Below are 15,105 nucleotides of genomic sequence, written 5' to 3'. Positions count from 1 at the left end.
TTGGCTGGTTCGTATCGTTGCTGGTTCGTGAAGAAGTACTGTTGGCTGATTTGTGTGAGAGAAAAATACTGTTCCGGCTGAAAATTTACGATCGTTTACGATAAGGCACAGCCAAACGAACAGGGTGAAATCGACACGAAAATAACCAAATAAGGCGTCTGTATGTGCCAAGGGTGGTAGGAGATGACCGGATCTAAAGGAATGTGTACCTCGCCGCCGTTGGAGGGAGGAGCTCTAACCTATGCAGACTGGATGACCACCTGTGTGGCTCAACTAGGGCGCCGCACGGGGACTGGACGGCCGGCGGTAGGTCCGGCTGCTTGGCGCCCTTGGTGTAGGCAGACCTGCTGGCGGAGCCGGGAGGCCGCATAGGCGCTGTCGCCGAAAGGTCGCTCAGTAGCGCACTACATCTAGGAAAGAGAGGGTGAGCGAGAGCTGGGAAAGAGAGAGAGCGATGGGTTTGTTTCGGGTTAGGGTTTGGGGGAGGCCGACAGCTGGAGCTGGTTTTGTTTCGGCGGGGACGAACTTTGGCCGTTCGATTCAGATCAGGGGCTCAGATCATACACAGTCTTAACAAGCCTACAGGCTTTAGTGGCCCAAAAGCGAAATTGAGGCCCAAGTCCGGGTTGGGAGCCTAAAAACCTAGAATTTAGCCTAAAAATCTGAAAATTTGAATTTGAAATATGAGAACTTTGAATCAAATTTTGGAATACTAAATAGATTCGAATTTAAAAGTTGTAAAAACTAAATTTGTAGAACTCATTGAGATCTACAACATTAATTTTTTTAAATTCTCCATCCGATTTTGTTTAAACAATTTAAAATTTGAATTTCAAAATATAAGAACTTCGAACATAATTTTAAGATAGTAAATTATTTTAAATGAAAAAGTCAGCAAAAACAGAATTATACAACTCATCGAGATCTATAACTTTTGTTTTGATCATTTTTCCATCTGAATTTGTTTGAACAATTCTAAGTTTGAATTTCAAAATATGAGAAATTCAAACATCAAATTTGGGTAGCAAATGATTTCAAATGAAAAGGTTGTAAACAACAAAGTTGTAGAACTCATTGAGATCTACAATTTTTATTTTGGTCATTTCTCCATCCGACTTTGTTTGAATAATTTGAAATTCGAAATTTCAAAATTTGAGAAGATCGAATGAAATTTTGAGATACTAAATGATTTCAAACTCAAAATGTCAACAACAAAGTTGTAGAAATCATCAAGATCTACAACTTTTGTTCTGGTCATTTCACCAGCCGACTTTTTTTGAACAATTTGAAATTTGAAATTCAAAATATGAGATCTTCGAACAGAATTTTGGAATATTAATTGGCTTTAAATAAAAAAGTCAAAAACAACAAAGTTGTAAAACTCATTGAGATATACAACTTTTGTTTTAGTCGTTTCTTCATTCGAGTTTGTTTTGAATAATTCAAAATTTTAATTGCACTTGTTCATAAGTTTAGTTATAAAATTTGAATTTGAGAATATGAGAAAGTTAAAAAAAAAAGACAAAAACTTCAGTAGACACCAATAAAGGCTTGTCGTGGTGGTTTGCTCGATTGGTATAGGTGCAGAGGTGTCAGGTTTGAGTCCTATGTGCACCATATTTTTTTTTAGTTATGTACAAGTTTTCTCTCATCAGTCTAGAATTGAAGAAAAGAAATAGAACACTCATATATACAGCGGGCCCCTACAAATGGATATAGTAGGAGCGTCTGGTAATAGCCGCCTATACATATCAGCTGCCTCTACAAATCCACGTATTTGTAGGGGCGGCTCGTATAACCAGCCGCCTTTACTATGCCATTTATAGGGACGGCTGCTGTATTGGAGCCCGAACATGTCACTGTAAGAGCTGCTCCAATGTCAGCCACCTTTAAAAAAATTCCGTTGCTACAAACTGTTTTTCACGGTAGTGTGTACCTCACCAAAAGGAAAGAATAAAAGAAAAAGAGCGAGACACCATCAAAGCATCAGCCCTAGGAAATATGTGGACCTGAATAACTTGCAGCATGCACATACGGAGTATAGTTAACTAAAAACCCAAAAGTATATATGCAGTTGATGGAGAGTCCAGCAGCAGATAAGGTTCGCTGACGAAATGGGGTCAGAGAGTTGGCTGGCCTAGCGATGACATGTCCATATTCGAAACATTGTGGCAATGCTTTACAATGGACTGTAGCAGAGAATCTCCTTTTTTGCTTGTTGGAGTGACATAAAGAGTACGTCCAAATATATACCACATTTAACTCGACATATATACTATTCCCTCACACACTTAAAAATGCAATAATTTTTTTGTGGGGTTATCATCAAACATTCGTCATATTTGACCACGTTTATATTAATAATAACTAGCAACATCTACAATGCTAGATTAGCTTCCTCTGATCCACCCATTGAATTTAGGTTCATATAGTATATTTATTTGGTGTTCAAAATATTATCATATTTTATATAAATCTAGCTAAACCTAAGACAACTTATATGTTGATCCCTATAAACATCGAAAGGCATGGTGATGTACTCATCTCTAATGGCAATTTCGTGTTGTGACGCCGAGTAGGAGCAAAACATTGATATGATTTTGCGAGTTCAGGAGTTGAGCAGTTGGTTACTCGATCTTTCTATTCAAAATTATAAGCCGTTTTAACATTTTTAGATTCATAGTGTTTACTACATGTTTAGACATAGTAAAAGCTACGTACATAGGAAAAAAAAGAACGACTTATAATTTGAAATTAAAATTGAAACAGTGAGCCATAAAATACATAGTATGTGATGGGATTATATGGCAGAAGTTATCATGACAAGGCTTAAAGTATGTTTATTATTATTTTCACATAGCCCATGAAATCCACTATAACAAAGAATATATATGTCAAAGCAAAGTCCATTGTTTCTAGTAAAAATCTTTCTAGGCAACATCCTATCTTTTTATAAGAATAATAAGAAAGAAAGAAAAAGAAGCACCACGTACTACACAGCAGTACTGCTTCTAAGTCTAGCATCCATCAATTCTGTGCAGTCAGCAACCAGCAGTCAGTGTACTCGGCAAGGCGCGGGTGGCCACTCGTTGGGTGGAGGCGGCGGAGCGCGGTCACAGGCCGTCAGATCCGCATCGGGCGGCGGAGGGAACTAGTGGCGTGGGACGTGTGGTTCCGTGGCTGTGGGGGAGTCGCGTGGGCCCCTCGCCCGCCCAGCCAAGCCAACTGCAGCCGCACGCTGGCCTGGGAAGCCGCGCGCCGCGCGTGGTGAGGTGGACTCGCTGCGCGTGGACCCACAGGCTGGTCCTGCTTTGTTTTTTCCCCCTCTCCGTGGCTCCGATCTCTCGCGCTCTCTCTCTCCGTTCCGTTCTCACCTGTTCCCCCCGGAGGTAACGTAAAACTGCACTCGTCTTGTTTAGTTCCAAAAAATTTTCTCAAAAGGTGATACAGTAGTTATCACATCGAATCTTACGATACGTGCGTGAAGCATTAAATGTAGACGAAAAAAAAATAATTGCACAGTTTGGTTAGAAATCGCGAGACGAACGTTTTGAGTCTAATTAGTCTATGATTGAATACTAATTGTCAAATAAAAATGAAAGTGCTACCGTAGCCAAATTCCCAAATTTCACCCAACTAAACACAGCCTCACTTCACTTACAACAGACGGATGAATGAGCAGAAGAGGTGAAGAACAAAACACGGTTGTGCTTTTACAAAATATAAAAGTGTTTTGAAACAGCCTTCGATCTTGCATTTAACATGTCCTTGTGTTGCAGCAAGACGTACAACTTATTAAGAAGATGGTTTTATAACATTTTGATGGTATGCAATGCGAGATTAAATTTTAAAAATTATACAAACATGTCCTTATGTTGCAACGAGACGTAGTACAATTCATTCTGTGGTCAATTAGATGGTAATCTTTTTGGAATCGGACCGCCCTCCCAGCTTAAACTCGCCACCCTAGCTAACCTGCACAAGCACTAGAGATTGCGTGCATCGTTTGTGAGCATATCGGACCGTAAAATCCGTTCGGAGGGTAACTGTTTTTGGGCGGTGGGAGAACGATGCACGTGAAATGGGTGGATACACAACAACAAGACACGAATGTCGCAGTCTCTCCAATTAAGGCCCCAACGGCGGCACAGTGACAATCTCAGACACAGAGATGAGATAGTTACATGAGCAGCACATATATCCATATCCATCCATCTCTATCCGTCCATCTCGATCTACTCTGGCTGGAGATTTGGATTCGGATCGATATGATCCACGCATCCAAAGCCAGGGCATGACGCAGGCCATGCTAGCTGGCATGCATGATTGAGTAATCAGCATGTAATAATAATAATTAATTAATTACTAGAAAGTAGCAACAGTGGCGACAAGCCACAACCTTGTTAGAGAAAAAAAATATAGTACTAGCTGATTAAAAGATGATGAATAATTGCAATATTTATAGAAACAATGGCAATGATGATGATTCGACGCCGCCTCGAGTGAAGAAGCAAACACTGGCCACACGATGTGTGTGACGAGAGAGAAAAAAAAAACTAGTTCAGCGCTTGCCAAGTGAAGCGAGAGATTGATTATTCGCCGAGAAAATAAAAGGATGAAACGAGAAATAAAGAATTAAAGGAAAGGAAAAGATGCGGCGGAGGAGGAGTTTGTGGCTGTGGAGTGATGGGGGGCCGGTGTGGAGGCCACGTGAAGAGCGCGTGGACGGGATTGCTCCCCCACCCATGACGCTTCGGTGGGCCAGCCCGCCAGAACTGGCCCGAAAAAGATTCACACGCCGCGCGCGCCGCTTGTTTGCTTCCGCTTTTTCTCCACCATCCGGCTTTAAATTTACTAGCCCTGACCTTGGACTGACTTGGACCAACGCTGATGCACATGCTCCGGTGTATACCGGCGGAGTACTAGAAATAATTAAAAGTAGAGCAACGAGATTTCTGTTAATAATAAACCAAAATAATTGACAAGATAAGCTTAATAAATACATATATAAATATAAGAACTCATACAAATATTGCACAGCATACTAGATCGACATTTAGAGCATGTTTGGAAACAAAGGATAATTGTTAGCCAGTTAAAAATTCGTTCTAGAACACGAGGACGACCAACTCTAGATAATTTAGACTAATTTTTAGCTTCAACTAGTTACTGGCCCTAGTGATCAAAACATGACCATATTAAGGTTGTTGAGATGCGTAGGTCTGCTTCTGTAAGGGTACTCTATGTTGTCTTCTACTACCACTAAATGACAAATACTGCTCAGCATCGTGAGCCCTCAGGTTTGCCCCCTCCCGTGTAGAGGGTACAAATCATCTCAATCACCGAAGGTGTGCTTGATTTAAGGAATTAATTTATTCTGGAGTGATGCAGCGTGAGTTTATTCTATTAATTTGGTAGAATAACCCCGTTCCTCGTACTAGTACTAATCATTAGTCCGTGGAGAATGGATGGTCATGGATAAACTGAATCTATTCCACAGACTAAACAAAAAAAAACTAAGGAGTGAGATGGTGATAGACCATGTCGTTCCGCCGACCAAACACCCCGTAAACGAACCAATGCTTGGTCTCTCCGTGCCTCGGAACCTTTAGAAATTAGAAATATAGGGGGTGTTCGGTTGTTCTTGTCTCGGCTTGTTTCAGCTTATTCTCTCTCACAGAATACTATTGAATCATCCGGAACCAACCGAACTATAGTGGTTTTATCTACCAGCCAAACACCCTGATAAAGATACAACTACAGTAGACATTGTTCTGGTGCAACTGTGTCGTCACGCAATTTGCGTTTTTGCATCCTCCTCACGTATCAATGCGATGCAAAGCGAGGAGGTACATTCAGTGGCGGATCTAAGGGGGGGCTGCCGGGGCTACAGCCCCCCTAAGCTGCCTTAATCCTTCATTAATTACTGTAGCTTAGTGTGAATTCACCTTTAATTTTTAGCTTTAGTCCTAAATCTTCTTTGTTCAGCCCCTCCTTTGTCCCAATCATAGATCCGCCACTGGGTACATTCATCATGACACACAATACGTCGCTGCTTTTGTACGGTGCACGTGATTCATTCCATGTGCTAACAAAAAACAGAAAAAAGAAAAAAAATGAAAGCAAAGACCAGAACAGACCACACAGCCCAGCCCGTGGAGATAAAATGGTCCCGGCTATCCAAGGAGGGGCGGGGCAACTGGGCAAGAAACAAAATGAAGCGTTCCTCGGCCCACCTTACCACTAGAGCCCAACACTTCGAACAGCCCAACAAACGAACAAACAGCGGCCGAGCTACCCTGGAGCCCCGTGGCCGCGTGAGCCCAGCCCAACACTTGGCCTCGGGCCTCGACGCTTTGCAGCTCGGCTGCGAGACTGCGAGTGCGCGTGCAGCCTACAGAGTCTGCCCCCACATGCACACCCCGCATGCCGGGCCGGTCCGGGACTTTATCTCGTCTCATTGAGGATGGAACGGGGATGTATCCGTCGGATTTCCTCGAAACGTTCTCCTCTTCACTATGGAGAATTCATTCCGTCTCCGTCTCTGTTAACTGTATAGATTCTTGTTCATCTCCGTACCCGTTGGGCATCGGTCGAGTAACAGATACCCGACGAGTACTGCATATCCGATAAACAAGGACACTTGGGAACGCACCTTTGCAATCGGAGACGTTTCTTCTTCACCCGGGTATAAGTGTCGGAGTCTCGGAGATGCCGAGGAGAAGGAGCGAGGTTGCGAGGAGGACGAACAAAGGTGGCAGAGACCGAACTGAGGAAGCGAGGGGCACGAGCGCTCGTGAGGCAGGCGTGCTTGTGCTGCTGTCGGAGATGGTGAGGAAAAATTGAACTAGGGTTCCTAGAACACACAAACTATATATATATATATATGATTGTTCAGATTTGTGCCAAAATACCTATGTTGAGCTTCTTTGGGCCTAATACTCGCATGACAGCTCAAATAGTCGGGTTTCCTAACGGGTAACTTGGACGGGTAAACAGGGAACGTTCCCGTACCCGCTATACCCGTCAGGGATGGATTCTTGTCCATTTAGATGTCCACGGGTAAATATATGATCCCATCCCCATCCCCTAATGGATCAAAAACCCGTCGGGTATCGGGTATCGGGGCCCCGTTGCCATCTTTACGTCTCATCCCGATTCTCTGTAGAGCCGCCTGAGTTGGCTTCCAATTCTAGCTCAACTAAAAAAAGTCCAATTTACCTTCCTCAGCTATCGCGGTCGTCCGACATTCCTTCATGGTTTACAAAATCAGTTTTTTAGCATCCTCAACTTTTGAAAACCGTTAAATTTTACACCCTAAGTGGTTTTGGTGACGTGGCACCACGTCAAAGGAGGTAAATCAGACTAAGTTAAAAATTCAAGAGGTGATTCGAACTAAAATTATTTTTTAATAAAATATCTAAAAATTATAAAAAATTGTCAAAATATATTTTATATGAAAAATAATACAATTAAAAATCCTAAAACCTAGTTTAATCTTAGAAAATTCATACAAAATTTGTTTTTACTCAGAAATTATGAAACTTGGACTAACCAAAATTAAGGCTTGCCAAAGTTAGGGCCAAAAACATAGATACACATTTGGTTGATGTTCGGGGAATGCCCCCCCAACTCTCGCCCGAGGGCGAGACCTCTAGTGTCTTTGCGCTATCGCAGGAATGAAGACTGAGGTGAAACGAGAGCCGGGAGAGGGTCACGTGCGATCCGAACCAGCCTAGGATCCTGGTGAACCCTCGCGAAGCGTCCTCAGCGAAGGTGTCCACCAGGGAAGGCGGCCTCCGAGGGGACCGGAACGGCAGTATCTAGAGGATGAGAGCCGGCGACGCCGAGACCAGAGTAGTTGGCTAGATAGCAGCAGTTACCTTTGTGCCCCTGAGGACTTTTTCTATTGTTGTCATCGCTTGTTAACCCTTTTGTAATTTAGCGGTATGCTCTATAAATACCTGATGGGTGGAACCGTCCCGGACACGGTTTTTATGAATTAATGGGCATTTATTCCAAAATTTATTTCGCTTCCCGCATCGCTCACGCTTGTCCCCTACTCCGCATCACCTGCTCCCTGTGGGAAACCCTCATCCTCCCCCCGCCTAGTCTCTAGCGAGGGTGGGAGGCCAGGAGTGAACCCCACAGCTGAGTGTCATAACAACAGTGGAAATCGTTACCCTGTTCGTTTCGCTGAAATTTGACTTATGCTGATTTGTTGTGAGAGAAAAATATTATTCGTTTGCTAAAAAGTATTGCTGCAGAACAAGGTGTATTTTTTCTCTTATACAATTTAAGAAGTTTGTAGAGGCTTGTCAAAACTTGGACATAAACATTGGTGTACCAATTCTTTAACAATAAACTAATTAATGACTAATTGACTTATCATAATTTTAGTCGAAAAAGAATTGAAAACCAACGAATGAGGTCGTAAGTCACACCACGAGCGATGTTTCATCTTCTATTTTTCTCTTCGACGACTGCCTGGGAGGCAAGGGCGCTAGGCATATGGCCTTCAATATTCATTTCCATTTGCAAAAGGAGCAAACGTATTCAGGTCCTGTATATATAGGCTCCTGGGCCCGTTTCCGAGCTGGGCTTTAGCCTGTCGCCCCTCCCACCTATGCTCTGAACCGGGCTGGAGGAGGCAGCGAAAAAAGGAAAAGTCCGTTTTTCCATGAACTTAAAAACGGGGCAAAACACCTCCCTCAACTTTTAAAACCATTCATCTTACCTCCCTGTCCCTGGTATAAACAGTTTTGAAGGTAGTTTTGTCTTTTTCTTTTTTATTTATTTTGGCTAAATCTTTGAAAAATTATAGTAAATCATAGAAAAATCATAAAATGAAAATTCCAATTTTTTTTTGACTCCCCACATGAGTGATCTATACAGTGAACATATAATATGATATTCTTTAGTACAAAGTTTTTGCTGTAGCTTTAGATTTATGCTTTTCTGTAATTAAATGGAATGATTCATAGCTGCAGTTCCTATGGTCCAGTTGTGGTAAAATTTTTATGGTGGGCTAATTATTATTTGCTTAAACTGTAGTAAAAATCATGTATAACTTAGTTATAGATTTTATTTAGGTTTATGCTGGTTAAATATAAATAAATCTATAACTGAGCTATACATGATCCAATGAGTATAATTTTTTTACTATAGTTCAATCATATAATAATTAGCCTATCATAAAAATTTCATCACAATTGTACTATAGAAACGGCAGCTATAAATTATTCCAATTAATTACAGAAAAGCATAGATCTAAAGCCACAACAAAAACTTTGTAGTAAAGCATATCATATTATATGTTCACTGTGCAGATCTACTCATGTGAAGTCCAACAAAATTAGATTTTCCATTTTATGATTTTTCTGTGATTTATGATTTTTCAAAGATTCATCCGAAATAAATACAAAAAGACAACCTTCAAAACTGTTTATAATAGGGTCAGGGAGGTAAGATGAACGGTTTTAAAAGTTGAGGGAGCTATGTTTGCCTGGTTTTAGAGTTTAGAGAGGAAAAATGGATTTTCGCGAAAGTTGAGGAAGATAATGCGGACTTTATCCGTGAGAAAATAAGAGAGGAGAAGCTAGCATGGGCGGTGGGCTGGGGCATCCTGCGTAGGTGTAGTAGTTGGCAAGGTACATAAGGTCAAGATTGGCTCTGCTTGGCCTTGGCTGCGAACTGTGCAAAGGACAAAGGGGATCAGAGATTCAGAGCCAGATGGATCCGTGTAACGCGATTATGCGACGGTGTGCCGTAAGAGTGTTTGTTTTTCTACATTTTTTCACAACACCAAGCAAGTTGGCTTCATTCTAGTTCTAGATAAGTTAGTTACAGTAATTGCTTGTTAATTCGGCTGCACTTCAATTTACCAAAACCTACAACCTCAATCCTCAATTTTTCACCCTATGTGGACTGGGGTGAATTAGAGTACCTCAATCCTCAATCCACTAAGCTCTGAACAGTGACGGAATTACATGTATAGACTTGGCATTGCGGTTGACAGACATGAATGCCATGTTTCTGTTTATAATTGGACTGAAACAAAAAAGAAGAAGAGATGCCAACGTGTACACTGGACAACCTACACAATTAACCATTAACAATTATAGTCATCTTAATTCATTTCCACGTATGGAAATTCAGTTGAGTGTAAGGCAACGTAGAAATATTAAAAAAAACTCAATGAGTTTCAACAGAAGTATTGTAATTAATATAGTACGATAACAATGGTGGGTTGAACCATGATATGGCAGCGACCTATGTTGTTGGATCCAGCTATACCCGATTACTTGGTTCTCCTTTGTCGGATCTAGGTACCCCGTTATGTAACATATATTTATTGTCGAATCATGTGATGAAGACTCAAACTTATTGTAGTTGTAGTATAATCTTGATGATAGTGAGATACATACAATGCATTAATAACATCGAAGGTAACATATTAGATATATATCTATCCCTATCTACAACTAAAAAGATACGAAGGAAAGACTAGCCGGCAGGACGACGTGCGTCGCTCGCTTGGCTCTGCCCGTCAAAACAAAATGCGCTCGCTCCCCTCCCCCGCGCGACGATCCCGGCACAATCGCTCGATCTCCAACCTCCCGGAATCATCGCGTGCGTATGATCCGTGACCTTCCTGAAAGATCACCGCAGACTCCATTATCTCTATATTTTTTCCGCCTTTTTCCCATCGGCACAAATCACGGATGAAAAAGGAAACATTAATCAATCGCCCCCCTCAGCGTCAAGCAAGAAAGGAAACATGAATCGATCGTCCATCAATTGGTAATTTCCTTTACCCAACAGCCCCCGCTTCGTTGTTGCGCCCAGCATCGTGTGGAACTGTGGATCACGGCGACACAATTATCTCTTCCTTTCCCTTCCCTTGCCCTAACAATGAGAAGGAGAAGGCACCATCGCTCATCGCCGCTGACGATCCGGCACGTCTAGACGCCCAAAGGCCACGTCGAGTCGTCGTGGCTCCTGGACACGCTGTACGTCGTCAAGACGTCAACAGCAGCAAGGACGTCGTCTCCCATGTATTTTTTATCGTGCTCGTGTGGATTGATTCCGTCATTGCCGCCGCCCATTCTCGCTTCATGTTTGTTTGGTCCAATTTGTGACTCGTTGGACGTGTCAGCAACAGCAGCGAGGTAGCAGGAGCAGGGGCGATGCGCTGAAGTTGTCTGCCGAGTTCTGCAACGTCACGGATACGCCACCAGTACCCTGAACGGGTGAGAACACTCTGCACGCATACATACAGATCAAATTGTCGCCAGGTCGGTCCTGAAGGTTAGTTCTGTCCCCTACACATTTATTTCATCTTGCTTTTCTATTTGCTTTCATTATAACCGGCAAGATGCACCTAGAGGATGCAGTGAGATAACAGTGGCCGGCCCTTGTCAGTGAGCAAAGGAAGGCATATATACTTTCACTCTTTGGCAACAAAGTCAGTTGCTCAATCTACTTTATTAAATGGATCTCTGGCACTTATGAGTAGTTCTTAAAAATGTTGGAAAATAAGAGATTTGGACTAATTTAGTGGTAAAAACAAAAACAAAAATGGGATAGAATGATCAGTGCAAAACCAAGTTTATTGTTAGGGGTTAGTAACAATGATTTGTTTTATTTTTTTCTTAGGAGGAACAAGCAATGTTTGTGTAGCAATGGCAATGCTTATTTTCAGGTTTGTGTCGAATTTTTTTTGGCCATGTAGATTTCTTTTTTAGTGAGCTTTTGTCAGAACAACAAATTTCTGCTCTCTGGCCTCTGTGCCGGTGGTGCTGATTGCAGCTTTGAGTTTCATCCTTCATAAATTGTTTAGATTAGATCGGAGATAAGGAATAGGCTGGGTCGCGTTCATTAGGTTTTCAATCAGAGTGAAGACTGGTGGCCGAGTGAAGGCCATCGACTACTGAGGGAAGACGGGTCGGATCGGCGCTGGAGGCGTTGCTGAGGGACTCGCGTACGTCGCCATGGGGGCAAACACCCTGAATTTCAGTACTTTGTTGCGGTGCAAGTCTGTCACATATTTTCTTCCTAATTCTACGGATTGTTGCTTTGTTGCCAGAGGATTTGATGCGACTCTTAATTTCAAGTATAATAGTTACCACTATGGTAAGTTTGTTCATATTCATTGTGGCTCTAGGAAAAGATATGCCTCTTTGCCAAGTTTATAAAATATGCTATCTGCAGTAGCTGCAGTTCTTTGAACTTGAACTATTGCTTGGAGGTCACTAGCAAAGCAGCATGTATTTTATCAAAGCCAGCAACACTAGGCATGCTATTATTGTGTGAACATTTTTCATAAACTTTAATTAGTTGTTCTGTTTAGGAAAATTGATTACTATGAAGTATTCCTCATAGAAGTCTGTCAGATTTATTTGAATGTACAACTCCATGTAGAATTTTTTCCATTCAGATCATTGCCAAATTCTTTGGTTGAAATACTGTCACCAAAGGAAATGCTAATGAACTTATCTTTTTATATTAAAATTTGTCTGATGATCAGTCTGAGCATAGCATTGGCAAGGCTGTCTCATAGGCCTGATGCTAATTCTAAACTTGCAGCTGCTGTCATGAATAGAAACTGAATGGATCGATCGGCCACGTGTGGCGGAGGAGATGGATGTTACTATTGTGAAACAAGTGGATTATGGCATTCAGATTGAGGACTACAGCAGCCACAAAACTGTTCTCAAGTAAGCCTTCTTTTGCTAGACGCAATCAAACTATCAAAGTGGAGAATAATATGAAGTGTATGCATCTTTTTCTTTTTGGCAGACTTCACAATGCTCCAGCAGGAACACAAGATATTCAGAAAGCAATTTTCAAGGTTTGTGTCTGCTAATTATTGTTTTCTTTGTTTCGCAAAATGTGGAAAAAAATATGAGGAACCTTTGAACAACCTCTTAGCTTGGATTGTTCATCTGAAGATTAAAGACAAAATAAGTTGCTCAATTCTAGACCATCTCTTTGATTACCTCCCTAAATTCAAGTTGGTTTCCTTAACTAATTCGAAAACTTTGAATACTGCCTATCATTTCGTCATATTTCATCTGGAAAACAAAATATTAAAACTAACATCTAGAGAATTTTTATTTATAAATTCTTCAAAAATATTTGTTTTTAGAATGAGCAGATCCGAAAAGGTGGAATCATACAATCAGTTAACTAAGATGGGTCTTTTTTTTCCTTTGGCTCTGAATTGTTGCAACTTTATTGGCATGGCTTACATTTGTAAACTGTGCAGTATGAGTCAACGGTTGGCATTGATACACAGATGTCTGATGCTGAGCACAAACCAGCTGCCAAAGCAACTGTGAAAATAATAATTGAATGTAGAATAAATTCTTGTGCTCAATATGATGATGTTGTAACTAAGATATTTTTTATATCTTGGTATGACCATGTCCTGTATACATATGGAGCTTTTACTGGCAAAAGTAGGAAGAGATGACAACCATTTCAGTTTCATGAGAATGTACATATGTGATTAGATTGGTTTAGTGGGGACTAGGTAAAATTCTCACCTTGAGACAAGTGAAATTCATTCAGCAATCTTGATATATTTAGCAAGCACATGCTGATCGTCTCGAGTTTGAGTTATAACATTTAGAACACGAATTGTGCACTGAGATTGCCATGTATTGTGGTTGCCGTTATACTACATGAGTTGCAACACGTTCAAATTTAAGTTATCATGATATTATTTTGTTCCTGTTACAACGTACGGGCATGATCCTAGTCTCAATAAAAAATTGGAAAACAAAGGTCATTGCTTGGTTAAAGACAGTAACACAGTAGTAAGTATCATCTTGTCACTGTCAGATAGAGACTTAACCTGATAGTGATCCTAATACTATCACTGCTGGGTGTAGCCTGGACTCGGTAGTAATATTTTACTATCATTGTTGGATCTAAGAATCGGAAGTGATAACTGATAAGCAAGGTCATAACCGGAAGTGATAACTGATAAGCAAAGCCATAATTACCGATTATTATCTATTGGGTCTGATTCCGGCAGTGATGTTTAAGTTTGAATCTGACATTGATCGATGGACATAACCGGAAGTGATAACTGATAAGCAAGGTCATAACCGGAAGTGATAACTGATAAGCAAGGTCATAACCTGTTCGCTTGATCGTTTCTGTGGCTTATAAGCCAGCTGATGCTGTTTTGTTGTGAGAGAAAAACACTGTATCATGGCTGATAAGCATGGCTGATACGATCAAGCGAACATGGTGGAGTGTGGATTTTTGTCGGTGGTGGTAGGCGACTGTTACCGGTAGTCACCATCATCATAGCAGTAATGTGGCTGATAAGTGATTAGGATAGGGAACTGCTGAGTATTCCGTGGATCTGGTCGGTGGTGATAGGCGATCATTGCCGGTGGTCATCATTAGCTGTAATGTGGCTGATTAGGATAGGGATCTGAACTCCTGCTGATAAACTTTGGCGTTTCTGCTGGGTAGTTAGCAATCGACCAATCGTGGATGTCATGAAGGTCGCATGGGCTACTAGATCCCAAGCATGTGCACGCACACACACTGAGCAGTGTAAATGGTGCCTTTTACTTGTGAGTTATGACAATCGGCAATGGTTTTATTCTTTTAGAAGGTTCCATGTATCTATCTTGGCAATTTCTATTCTTACCTTGAAAGCCTTTTATGAGTACTAAAAAAACATTTTAAGGACCATCATATTTGCTTATGGAGGAAGTTTTCCAACCTTTAGGTCTCTAACCAAGGGTGTAGAAATCAATCATCAATCGTTTCTAAGGGCGGTATGCAACTGCTCTACGGAGTGCCTTTAGAAATTACTCCTTCGGTTCCAAATTATAAATTACTCCTTCCGATCTAAATTATAAGACGTTTTTGCTTTTCTACTAGATATATTGTGTTCGCTACGCATTTAGGCATGTCTAGATACTAGGGGTGAAAATGGTATGGATATTTTCCTACCATATTCGAGACCAAATCCGTTTAGAGGGATTCAGATCTGTCCGTATCCGAGTCCGGATATTCAACATTCGATACTGTATCCGTATCCGAATAATCAAATCGCATATTTATGATGTCGATATC

General features: G+C 41.3%; 1 long non-coding RNA gene across 1 annotated transcript; it reads left to right on the top strand.

Annotated features, from left to right (window-relative positions):
* Positions 1 to 10,701: 10,701 nt before the first annotated feature.
* On the top strand, positions 10,702 to 12,542 carry LOC136472069 (uncharacterized). The gene is made up of 3 exons (XR_010762244.1): positions 10,702 to 11,310; positions 11,659 to 11,704; positions 11,812 to 12,542. It is a non-coding gene; the product is annotated as an uncharacterized lncRNA (long non-coding RNA).
* Positions 12,543 to 15,105: the final 2,563 nt, after the last annotated feature.

This window comes from Miscanthus floridulus, chromosome 8 (assembly GCF_019320115.1).
Source record: "Miscanthus floridulus cultivar M001 chromosome 8, ASM1932011v1, whole genome shotgun sequence".
Classification (NCBI taxonomy): domain Eukaryota; kingdom Viridiplantae; phylum Streptophyta; class Magnoliopsida; order Poales; family Poaceae; genus Miscanthus; species Miscanthus floridulus.
Note: the sequence above shows the minus strand (reverse complement) of the source record. Positions and strands in the feature narration are given on the sequence as shown.